The 11,461-nt window shown below is 47.3% G+C and overlaps 1 pseudogene; it reads right to left on the reverse strand.

Annotated features, from left to right (window-relative positions):
• Positions 1-4,882: 4,882 nt before the first annotated feature.
• Positions 4,883-5,301, reverse strand: LOC144236541 (trafficking protein particle complex subunit 2-like; annotated as a pseudogene).
• Between the last annotated feature and the right edge of the window lie 6,160 nt (positions 5,302-11,461).

Consider the following 11,461-nt stretch of genomic DNA (forward strand, 5'->3'; position numbering starts at 1 on the left):
GGGAGACACAGAATCCTAAACAGGATCCAGGCTCTGAGCTACCTGTCAGCACAGAGCCCAACATGGGGCTCGAACCCACAAACCGTGAGATCATGACCTGAGCTGAAGTCGGATGCTCAACCGACTGAGCCACCCAGGTGCCCCTTGAGCGTCTGACTCTTGATTTCAGCTCAGGTCATGATCCCAGGGTTGTGGGATCAAGCCCCACATCAGGCTCTGTGCTGAGCATGGAGCCTGCTTAAGATTCTCTCCCCCTGTGTCTCCTCAGCTCGCTCTCTCTCTCTCTCTCTCAAAGAAAAAAAAAAGAGAGAGAGAAAGAAACAAAGAATGAAGAATCCCAGAGCTCACTCAGACCTAAAGCATAAGACTGCATTTTCACCAGATCCAGGAGCGATTCAGGTGTTCATTCGAGTCTGAGGAGCACCTCTTCCTGGCCTCCTGGAAGTTTAGTGGGTCTCTCTGGCACCAGAAATGCCCGCAGCTGCTAACCAACCCGCACAAAGCCCTTCCGAGTGTTGTTACTCGCTACCCAAAACTTTTTTCCTTTTTCTTCCCCCCGCCCCCATTCCCCCCNTGAAGCCGGCCTCTGATAACACCGCGAGGGCCGGGCTGAGAGGTGGGCCGGGGAGAAGAGAAGCAGGTGTGTCAGAGCAGAGCAGTGAGCCATCGGAGAGCCTTGTTTGGCCTCAAGGTAATGGTTAACTTGTGGGGAGAAAGAAGCAATTGAGACCGTGGACTTTAGTTTCTGGTTCTTTTTCTACAAACTTCCGTGGCCTTGGTTTAATTACCCTCCCATGTAGGGGTACTGCAAACACTGGAAATAGGCTGGGTCCTTTTATATCCAAGTCTCAGGAGGGCGTGGAGCCCAGAAGAGCAAGGTCTGGGCTATTTATCACGGCCTGGGTTTCATCCCCTGGATGAGTCAGACAAGCCATTTAGCTTCATGGAACCTCAGTGAGATGTCCCGCCAATAAATTACAGATTAGGGTTTTGAAAATAGTCATGAATGAATGACTCAAGTAACCAGCTTCATTGAATGTCTCCGTTGGTTTGGACTTCTGTCACAAAGTACCACACACTGGGTGGCTCATAAACAACAGAATTTATTGGGGACTGGAACCCTGAGACCAGAGTGCTAGCCCGGTCAGAGTCCTGGTGAAGGCTCTCTTGCCGACTCCCACCTTCTTGAACCCTCCCCCCTCCAAGAGCAGAGGGGAGCAATCCCATTCATGAGGCTGCCCCTGTGGCCTCATCTAACCATGATAACCCCCCAAAGCCCAAAATGGGGGGGTAGGGTTTCAATGTATGAATTTTGGGTGAACACATTCAGTCCATAACACGGAGACATAATTTACATGCCATAAAATCCACCCATTTTAAGTATATAATCCAAGTAGAAATTTTATTATAACTAAGAAGAAAAGTAATGACATGCTCTGAAGTCCTCCTTCGCTAGATTCGATCACACAAAATTGTGGATGTTTAACTGTTTTTGACCTACAGCGTGATTCAGCCTTCCCTCTGAAATGTTATTTGTCAAAATTTTTTCAGAGAATATTTTGCCAGAGAAATTTTTAGTTAGTGTGATGTTATGCCATATTTTACATCTCTCTTCACAGTAAATTGCAGTAGAAGCTATTTCACGCAAATCTAGATTTGATATTTCTATTTTTTTTTTTTACAAATAGCTCTTTTCATACTATAATTTGCTCTACACTTGGAAAATGGATTTTTTTCATCCAGTAAACAGATCGAATCAACTTTTGCTGATAAAGGCTTTTTTTTAATATTCAGAAAAAAGAATTAAGAGACCTGAGGGAGAACTAAAATGGATATTTTGCTGTATGTAGAAATTATGATTTTCATAAAGAAAATAAATATACATGCAATAAAAAGCAGAGACATAACGGAGAAATGACTAACCAGCACAAAGGAAGTAGCAGACCCAGGCTGGCTCATGCCCAATGAGCTCCTCAGGCTGAAAATGAAATGTGGATATTAACACTCTATTCTATCTTCTACTCTCACTTTCCTCATAACATAATTGAGAAATACATGTTTGAGGGATACAAATACGCATTTCATTAATATATACCTGAGCATATTCTTTTCTTGGTAAGAAGGAGATGTCTTATTCTAGCCTTCAGGGTTTTTTTTCTTTCTCTTTTTATTTCTTGAAACTATTTTATTTATTTATTTTTGAGAGAGAGAGAGAGAGAGAGAGCATGTAAGTAGGAGGTGGGGCAGAGAGAGGGAGAAGAGAGAGAATCCCAAGCAGGCTCTGCACATTGTGAGGCTCAATCCCACAATTGTGAGATCATGACCCGAGCTGAAATTGGCTCAGATGCTTAGTTGACTACGCCACCCAGATGCTCCTATTTCCTGAAGTGTTTTAATATTTTAAAATATTTTTTACCTTTTAAACAAAATTATGAATTGACGTGGTTTAAAATTTCAGGTATTTCAATAAGGCTTGTTATGAAAAACAGCAGAACTCGCTGCCTCCCTATTTTCTTTTTCTAGACACAAACTTTGTTAGGGAGTCCCATTGTATAGGTGAGAAAACAGAGGCTTGGAGAGGTTCATTAACACAGCCAAGTTCATGGGGGTAGGAAGTGATGTAACTATGGTGAGAACTCAAATTTGACCCTGGAGCTTGAGCTCTATTGCTTCTCTGTTACAAAATGCATGGGACTCCATCGTTTCTTGACAGGATTTTCATGAGGCGTGTGTGTCTCTCTCTCACACACACACAAGCCATCAGGCAGAAAGGAAAGGAAAATGCAAGGTTAGTGAAACTGAGTTTCCCATGACACTAGGCGGATCAAGTCTGTTGATTTAATGTGCTGGCGGGAGCCAGGTCCGTGGCTGCAGATGTTCCCGTCCCTCTCTGTTGGGGAGTCCGTGCATTGCCCCCCTCCACCCCGCCCAAGGCTCACTCCTTTCTTACTCCTTAGTGCTGCAAAGTTTGGGCCAGTTCGCAGCGGGTCCCCAGTACCTGTGTCAACCACTCAAACAGATACACCATGAAGGTATTTTGCAAGTTGCCTGGATGACTTTTTTTTTTTAAGTTTATTTATTTATTTTGAGAGAAAGAGAGAAAGCAGGGGAGGGGCAGAGAGAGAGAGAGAGAGGGAGAGAGAGAATCCCAAGCAGGCTCCCTGCTGCCAGCACCCAGTCTGACGTGGGGCTTGAGCCCATGAATGGTGAGATCATGACCTGAGCCAAAATCCAGAGTCGGACGCTTCAATGACTGAGCCACCCAGGTGCCCCAAGTTGCCTGAATGAACTTCTGGGCCAGAGCATGGAGTATATTGGGGAGGGAGGGAGAGAAGATTTAAAAATAGATGTCTGGTAGAAAAACATCTTGAGGAAGACGGGAGGAAGGAGCCCCCCACCAAACCTCGGGGGACAGCCTGACCCCGTGTGCCCAGCCTCAGGGAGGAAGCCCAGGAGCACTGGGCGGCCACCGTCCTCGTCCTCACTCTTGTCATCTGCGCCAGAGGTTCATTCCTCCCACCCACCTGACCCCTTCCCTCCCAGAGCCGAGCTGAAGGGAGTGTCGCTTTCGGACCTCATACAGCTCAGCCTTTGGGGGAAGCATCACTCGTGAAAGAGGGAGAAACCTGCAGAGGGAAATTTGACTGTTGTCCATGGAGACTACATTTGTTGGCCTCCCTTTCACAAATATCAAAGATTAGTTTATCTGCCCTTTTATTTCCCATGAATCAAGCCCCTTACTGCCTGATGTTTACCAGCGTGAGTCCAAGAGCTTTGCTTTGCGGTTTTTGGGAGTCTTCCCCAGGAACCCCCAGAGCTTCATTTCCGCTGAAAATCACTAAGGGGGTGGGTCTCGCCGGAAAGGCTTGACAGGAGCGAAGCTCTCCCTGGCGCACTCCTGCTATGCCAGCAGCCTTCAGGGCTTTACCGGGCACTGAGAGAGGTGCTTTTCCTTGAGTTTTGAAAAGAATACGCATTTTCCATCAAAAACATCTCTTAAGGTGCAACCCAAGAAGAGGTGCAACCCTCAGTAGCTGGACGGGAATGGCTTCAGCAAGAGGAAAACTAAGTGCAAGATTGCATTTAGGTCTAAATATCTCTCCGTCTTCCTTTCTCTCAACACTTGTTCTTTCCCTCCTCCTCACCTTTCCTCACCACTGCTTCCCCGCCGGCCCCCAGGCCCGCATCCGCACACGCCTGCGGGCACCTGTGTAACACGCGCCGCGCGGCGGACACAGCCTTTGTTTGCCGTCCTGCCTTCTGCCGGAATTCCGCCCGGCCTGCGAGGCCCGGGTTCTCTCAGGAGGGCAGGGAAGGCCCGTGGAAGTGGGCTTTACTCTGGCCTGTGCAAAGGTTCCCCTGTGCACTCCCTTCCCGTCCCTTCCCTTCCCCCACCTCCCTCTTCCTTCCTTCCTTTTTTCTTCCTTTCTTTTTTCCTTTCTTCTTTACCTTCTTCTTTCTTTCTTTCTTTCTTTCTTTCTTTCTTTCTTTCTTTCTTTCTTTCTTTCTTTCCCTTCCTCCCTTCCTTCCTTCCTTTCCTTCTTTCTTTCTTTCTTTCTTTCTTTCTTTCTTTCTTTCTTCTTTCTTTTTTTCTTTCTTTCCCTTCCTTCCTTCCTTCCTTCCTTCCCTTCTTTCTTTCTTTCTTTCTTTCTTTCTTTCTTTCTTTCTTTCTTTCTTTCTCTTCCTTCCTTCCTTCCTTCCTTCCTTCCTCTCTTTCTCTTTCTCTTTCTCTTTCTCCTTCCCCTTCTCTTTTTCTCTCTCTTTCTTTTTCTTTCTCTCTCTTTTAACCTTTCCAGGCTAATTAATCAAGCTACTTACAATGTACTCATTCCTAAGAATACCCCATTGTAGTGACATCATTTATTTCCAAACTTTTCTGCATTCAACTTAAAGGGCATTTCTTCCCAAGAAACTGAACTTTTCTGTCAAATGCACTTGATCAAACAGGGGAATTGGATTCATAAAATGGGTTCATTGCCAACTTTATGTATGAAGCATGGACATCAGTAGTTTTTTATTCCATCCTCTCACCTTAGGTCATGAAACAAAAAAAATCTCACGTGACTGGCAGTAACTGATGCTGACACAAGCCACTCATTGAACTTGTCCACAGTTTTCCAGTATGTGTTGTTCCACAAGCCACATATTCTCAGCTGTGAGGTTGAGAGCGGCATGAGCTATGACTTGGTTCAGATGACGAGGATCATCTTTGGATTCTGCTTTTCCAGCTGCCAAAAACTCCATCTCAAAAGTTGGATTATCATGGTAGCCAATAACTGCAAAATAGAAGCTTCCAGACATTGTCTTACATATATAGCTCCCACAGGGAGACATCGACTATGGGCCACTCCCCACCGCAGACCTGTTCTCCTGGAGGGTGCTGTTTTGAATATTGATGGAAAGAAATTGTGGCCGGAAGGAAGGGCAGAAGCTGGAGAGTCCAGGATTCCGTTTCTGTTTTCAGGTTTATTTTGGGCAGGTTGTTTTCCTTCCTTCCTTCCTTCCTTCCTTCCTCCCTCCCTCCCTCCCTTCCTTCCTTCCTTCCTTCCTTTTGTTTATTTATTTTGAAAGACAGAGTGCAGGAGGGGGAGAGAGAGAAGGAGAGACAATCCTAAGTAGTCTCCATACTGTCAATGTGGACCCCAATGTGGGGCTCGATCTCACAAACCCTGAGACCATGACCTAAGCCAAAATCAAGAGCCCAACCAACTGAGCCACCCAGGTGCCCGAGGTTGGTGTTTTTCTTAAATTGGTAATAAATTTTTATTTTTTTATTTGAGGCCATCATTGAGTACTAACCCACTTAGAATTTAATATCCACAATTGTGGTGACTTCCAGTTTGTTCTCTTTTGGCTCCCTGGTCTCTTTCCGTACCAAGGCTTTCGTATTTTCATTCTTGCCACTCCTCAGCTGTGAGTGCACGTGTGCATTTGGACTTTCCTAATCATCTAGAAGATACGCTTCTGCCCCAATGCCTTGTTCCTAGATCGCCGGCTCTTTTCCTCCATTGTGCCCTTGCGGGTCCACCGTCTTCTCTCCACAGCCTCCGGCTCTGTCATTGGCGTGGTTTCCCCTTGCCAGCCCCGCCCTCCACAAGCTCAGCCGTGTGCTCCAATAGCCCGGGATTTGAACCCCTGCCTCTGCACCTGCCACGTGGCCTCGTGCAAGTCACCATCTTGGAACTTCGGTGTCCTTTCGACTTGTGCCGATGTGGCCTGTAGGTCTTAATTTCACCCACAAGTACGGACACCTTTCATTTGTCCTGCACAACCTCTTAAGGATATTTCAAATTAAAAAAAAAATTTTAATATAAAAATATATAAAATGGATGTAGGCGCATATATGTATGTATACACGTATATATGCGTGGGAGTATATGCACACACACTCCATCTATGTTTTGCTGGCTTCTCTGAAGAATCCCTGAATCGGGCTGCTCTAATCATACAGCGCGCCGAGCTGAGCCGTGGCCCTCCCCTTAGATGACATGGTTTGTCACCACCCCTGCCCCATGCCCATGTTTTAATCTGCGATAACTGACTCACCTGAATTGCTCTGAGGGCTCCTGGAGCCCCGCTGCTTCCTGACCCTCTTTTGCACTGCATGTTTGGATCCCTAGTACAGGAAGAAAGGGCTGGGAGACAGGAGCCGCATTACTGAGGGGTACTCTGCTGCGTGCCTTTACTGCCAGTGTGGCATTTTCTTGCCCAGGACCTTTGCTCACACTGTACATTGAACCTGGACTGTCCTTCATCAGTTCTTAACCAAAGGAAGCATCTTTTTCTTCGGGGCCCAGCATAAAGGGTACAGCTCACTCCCTCGAGCCTTTTTCTACTCCCTCTCAGCACTCAGAATAAGCCCCTTCTTTGCTTATGCTCATGACTCTGTTGAGCACTGATCTGACAGTCGCTGACAAGTCTGCCTTCCCCACCTTGTTTCTGGGTCTCCAAGGCAGGGCCCCATGCAGCCCACCGTCGACCCCATCCCCCTGTCTTGCTCTCTAGCCTTCTAGCTCGGAACGCACTGTCTAGACCCAAGCTAAGGACCAGTGGATGTTTGTTGAACTGAAGTCCTTAGGAAAATTCAATTTTCTATTTTTATATTTCTCGAAACTTACGCAGGAAGAAAAGTACTTGTTCAAGGCTGCAGAGCTCTATGAAAGAAGTTGCTGGTTAAATCTGACTTTCTCCCTCGTTTTCACGATGCCTGACACGTCACAGGAGTCCAATAAATAGCAAATAAAGGAAAGAATGAATGAGGTCTTTATAGCAAATGCTGGAACTCAGGTTTCTTTATCTTCCCCCGCGTAATATATATTAAACCAAATTGAATTCTGCATTGGGTATCAATTGGCATTCTCAAGAATGTCCGTGTTGTTCTCTCTCCACTTAATTAGGGGGCTGCCTAAAGAAAGAAGAAATACCCAGGAAAAGGTTGTTCTCATCCATCACCATAGGAGCTTCTTGTAGGATTTGGATACTGCAGGTTTCTACATTTGACCCATCCCATGCTGAGTGGTGTAAGGATGTAGGGAATCTTTAATAATGAAATCAATAGATAACTATGTCTTTCCCAGGTAGTTTGATACATAACATCAGCTCTCTTTGCTTTACTTCTTAGACCTTTGTTCAGAGAAATCTTCACATCCATCTTCTCTGATTCAACCTTGCTCTCCAAAAATGAGCACTGCTTTTATTCACATGCTATTCAAAGCAGAGAGGTTCACACACTGGTTAGTGGCAGGTACCAAAAGACCATTTTGCTCTGACTTGCTGCATTTCTACCTTATAATTGGATGGTACACACATCTGAAAGAGTGACATTAAAGTTGAAGTCAAGTGTTAGGAAAAAAGAGAACTCTCATTATAAAAATTCCCTTAACATACTCCTTTTTCCTGGTTGACTCTACATCACAGGTGATGGCTTCTCAAGTCCTGGAGGAAATGAACTTTTTATTTAGTGTGTACAGTGTGGCAAGGTGGCCCTGTCCAGGGAAGTATTTTTGATATCCTTAGGATGTAGGGATTTGGAGTTAGTTCCAAGAAGACGTTTGCTTCCTGTTACGGGTTGAATTATACCACCCACCCCTGCCCCCGCAATTCATCTAGTGAAGTCCCAGTCCCCTTTACCTCAGAATATGTTGGAATGAGGGTCATTGCAGATGTAATTACATAAGATGAGGTCACGTTGGAGCAAGATAGGCCTCCAATCCAGTATGATCTGATCATGTCCTTATAAAAAGGGAAGTTTGGAGACAGCCATGCCCACTGTGAGAACCCCACGTAAACATGAGGTGGTGTCTGTCCGCCAAAGAGCACCAAACATGGCAGCCAGACCACCCGAAGCCAGGCGAGAGACGTGGGACAGACTCGCCCTCACGGCCAGCAGAAGGAGTAAATACTGCTGACACCTTGACCTTGGACTTCCAGCCTCCAGAGCCGTGAGACAATACATTTCTGTTGTTTAAATCAGCCGGTGTGTGGTACTTTGTTTTGGAGACCTGGCAAACTCACACTTCTCTCTTCACTTCGCTTCCAAAAAGAGTGGCTTGCAAAGTTGAGGTGCTTACCCGAAGGTCTGTCGGGAGGATACTGAGGGAAAGAAAGCTCTAGCTTCTCTGTTTCTAGCGTCAGTTCTACTTCCTTTGCCAGCAGCAGGGCACGTGGTTAAGGGTGAGGGCACGTGAGCTGGACTTGATTCTGGGACTTCAGTCTAGTACTTACCTTCGTTGTAAGTACCTTCCTTGCTTTGATTTCCTGATACATATAAACAGGCGATATACGAATATACCACCTCTGTGGTGTGTTATGTGGTTTAAATGAGATAAATTATAAAGTGTATAGAGTGTGCTCAGCGCATTGTAAGTGTGTAAGAAATCAACATTGGCTGCGTTTAGTATTCTACTACTTGTGTTTTTTTAATGTGAATTTTGAGAGAGAGCAAATGGGGGAGGGGCAGAGAGAAAGGGAGAGAGAGAGAATCCCAAGCAGGCTCGATGCTATCAGGGCAGAGCCTGACTCGGGGCTCAAACCTCACCAACCATGAGATCATGACCTGAGCTTAAATCAAGAGCCAGACGCTTACCCGACTGAGTCAGCCAGGTGCCCCTACTTGTGCTTTATTAATGGAATCACTCCTTGTGTTTCTCTCCAGCCAGACTGTTTGATGCTGGGCCCTTCCTCTTAGCCCTCTTTATCTTCACATGACCCATCTGCTCCCACGACCTGGGAAACAGGTTATCTGGGGAGGCGGCTCCAGGCAGTACCTGCATCAGTATCATCTGGTTAGAAATGCAGATTCTTAGGCTCCACCCCAGACTTACCAAAGGGGAAGCACTGGGGGGTGGGGCCCAGGAATCTGTTCCAGGTGATTCTGAAATGTTCGAGCTTCAGAGCCACTGGTGTAGGGCGACTTTCCGGCCTGTCCCCACAGAAGCCCCTCCAGATGCGCCTTCCTCCTCCCCCTCCTGCATGTCCTTTCTCCAGGCCCTGGTAACACCTGCTCACAAAATAGGCAGTGGTAGCACTGTTTATGTCCCCAGCCCCGACCTCATTCTCTGAACGAGTGCTGGCCCTCTGAGACTAAAAGGAGAATGGCTTTCTCTGGCAAGGACCACGGGAGGAGCTTTCTTGTCCACACTGGATGTGACTCTGTCCCCACTGCGTTCAGGGACCGAGTCTCAATCTGTCCACGTGCTCAGTGCCTGCGATAGGTCCCGTGGGCGGCGGGCTTTCAGCCATGTTTGCCCATCGGGGCAGGGCAGGGCAGTCCGTGGGTTGCTGACAGATTTCTCAGTGCAGGTCCTTCTACGGAGGTGAGGAGGGCTGGCGCGGCGCCTACGTCAGCTGTGTTTGGTTTGTGCAGAACTGAACCACACTCAGCAGCCCGAGGCAGGAGGTGACGCGGGCCTACCCTGCTGGCACTGCCACTGGTCCTCAGCGACCTCTTCTTCCTGGTGTGAGGCCACCTGGACTTGGCCACACCCCCGTGGCTTGTGACACTGCGCCTCCTGATTTCTTCCACATCCTCTCCTGGTCTATTGTTAACCTACTCGAGGCCTTTCCCCATCTGTACCCCAGACCCATCCTGCCGTGGGGGACCGCACTGTCACCTCAGGGAGTGCAGTGTGGTGGGGGCAGGCTTGGGGACTCAGTGCGGGAGGGGTAGGCTTGCCTCTGCCATGGCCTACCTTCACCTCCTATGGTTGCCGGAAAAGCAAGACATTCCCACACACCTCCTCCCCCTTCCTCTGTCCTGTGTCCATCCCTCACCCGCTCTCCCCTGCACTCAGTCTCTCTGGAGTCAGACCCCGCCCCCCCAACCCCTCCCCCTGCCCTCACGATGAGGGCGATGAGGGCTCGGCTGAGTCTCACTGTTTTTGCAATACCTGCACTAATGCATTTGCACGCAGATGGCCGGCAGCTTCTCCTGCAAGACTGCCCTTTCTCTTCCGGGGAGACCCCTGCTCTGTGAATCTCCCGGGAGTATTTGTTAATAAGAGGCTCTCAATTATCACAAGCCTTCACATGTCAAAGTCATAAATAGCTTAGGGTGGAATACAGTTCGCACTAGGCCGGGCAGTGGGCATGGTAGTCTGGGGGCAGGCCTACCAAACTTACCTGCCCCCCCCGAGGCCCCCACTGGGGGCACCCCCAGCGCTGAGCCCTGCTCTCTTGCCTGCTCCCTCTCAAGTCATCACTCTGTGCCTCAGGAGGAGCCTAGCACAGCCTGTTTCTTTTTAAAACTTTTTGTAACAACTCTTTCCGCCATCTTGGACCGTGTGAAGGCCTGCTGGGAAGAGGACTCCTGAAACACAAATGTGTCTAGATGGCTGTGGTCCAAGGCCATTTTTTGCTGGCTAGAAGCGCGGCCTCCGGAACCAGAGGGAGCACACAGCTCTTCTTAAAATTGAAGCTGTTTACCATTGAAATGAAACTGAATTCTATCTATACAAGAGATGTGTTTATGTGCGCAAAGCAAAGAACAGCACAGCGCTCCTGGTGACAAACGGAATAAAACCACAGTGATCTGGGGAAAAGGGACTCGTGCTCATGGAAACAGTGGCATGGTTCGTGCCAAATCCTGAAGCAACCTTCCTGCTAAAGCCACTGGCCACACAATCGTGTGATGCTGTGCCCCTCAAGGATTTAAACTAACTGAAAAGTAAAAAAAAAAAAAGGTGTAGATTTGGTCTCTTGTAAAAATAAAATAAAATAAATAAACATTTTTCATAATCAGCTTTTTGAGACATAATTCATAAACCCTAAAATTTACTCTCTTTTTAAGTTTATTTATTTTGTTTTAATAAATCTCTACAGCCAATGTGGGGCTCGAGCGCACAACCCTTAGATCAAGAATCGCATGTTTTTCCAACGGAGACAGCCAGGCGCCCCAAAGTTTACTGTTGTAAAATGTACAGTTCAATGAGCTGGTTTTTTTTTTTTTTTTGGTATTTTTTTA

The sequence above is a fragment of the Crocuta crocuta genome, unplaced genomic scaffold (genome assembly GCF_008692635.1).
Source record: "Crocuta crocuta isolate KB4526 unplaced genomic scaffold, BGI_CrCroc_1.0 scaffold478, whole genome shotgun sequence".
Taxonomy (NCBI): Eukaryota; Metazoa; Chordata; class Mammalia; order Carnivora; family Hyaenidae; genus Crocuta; species Crocuta crocuta.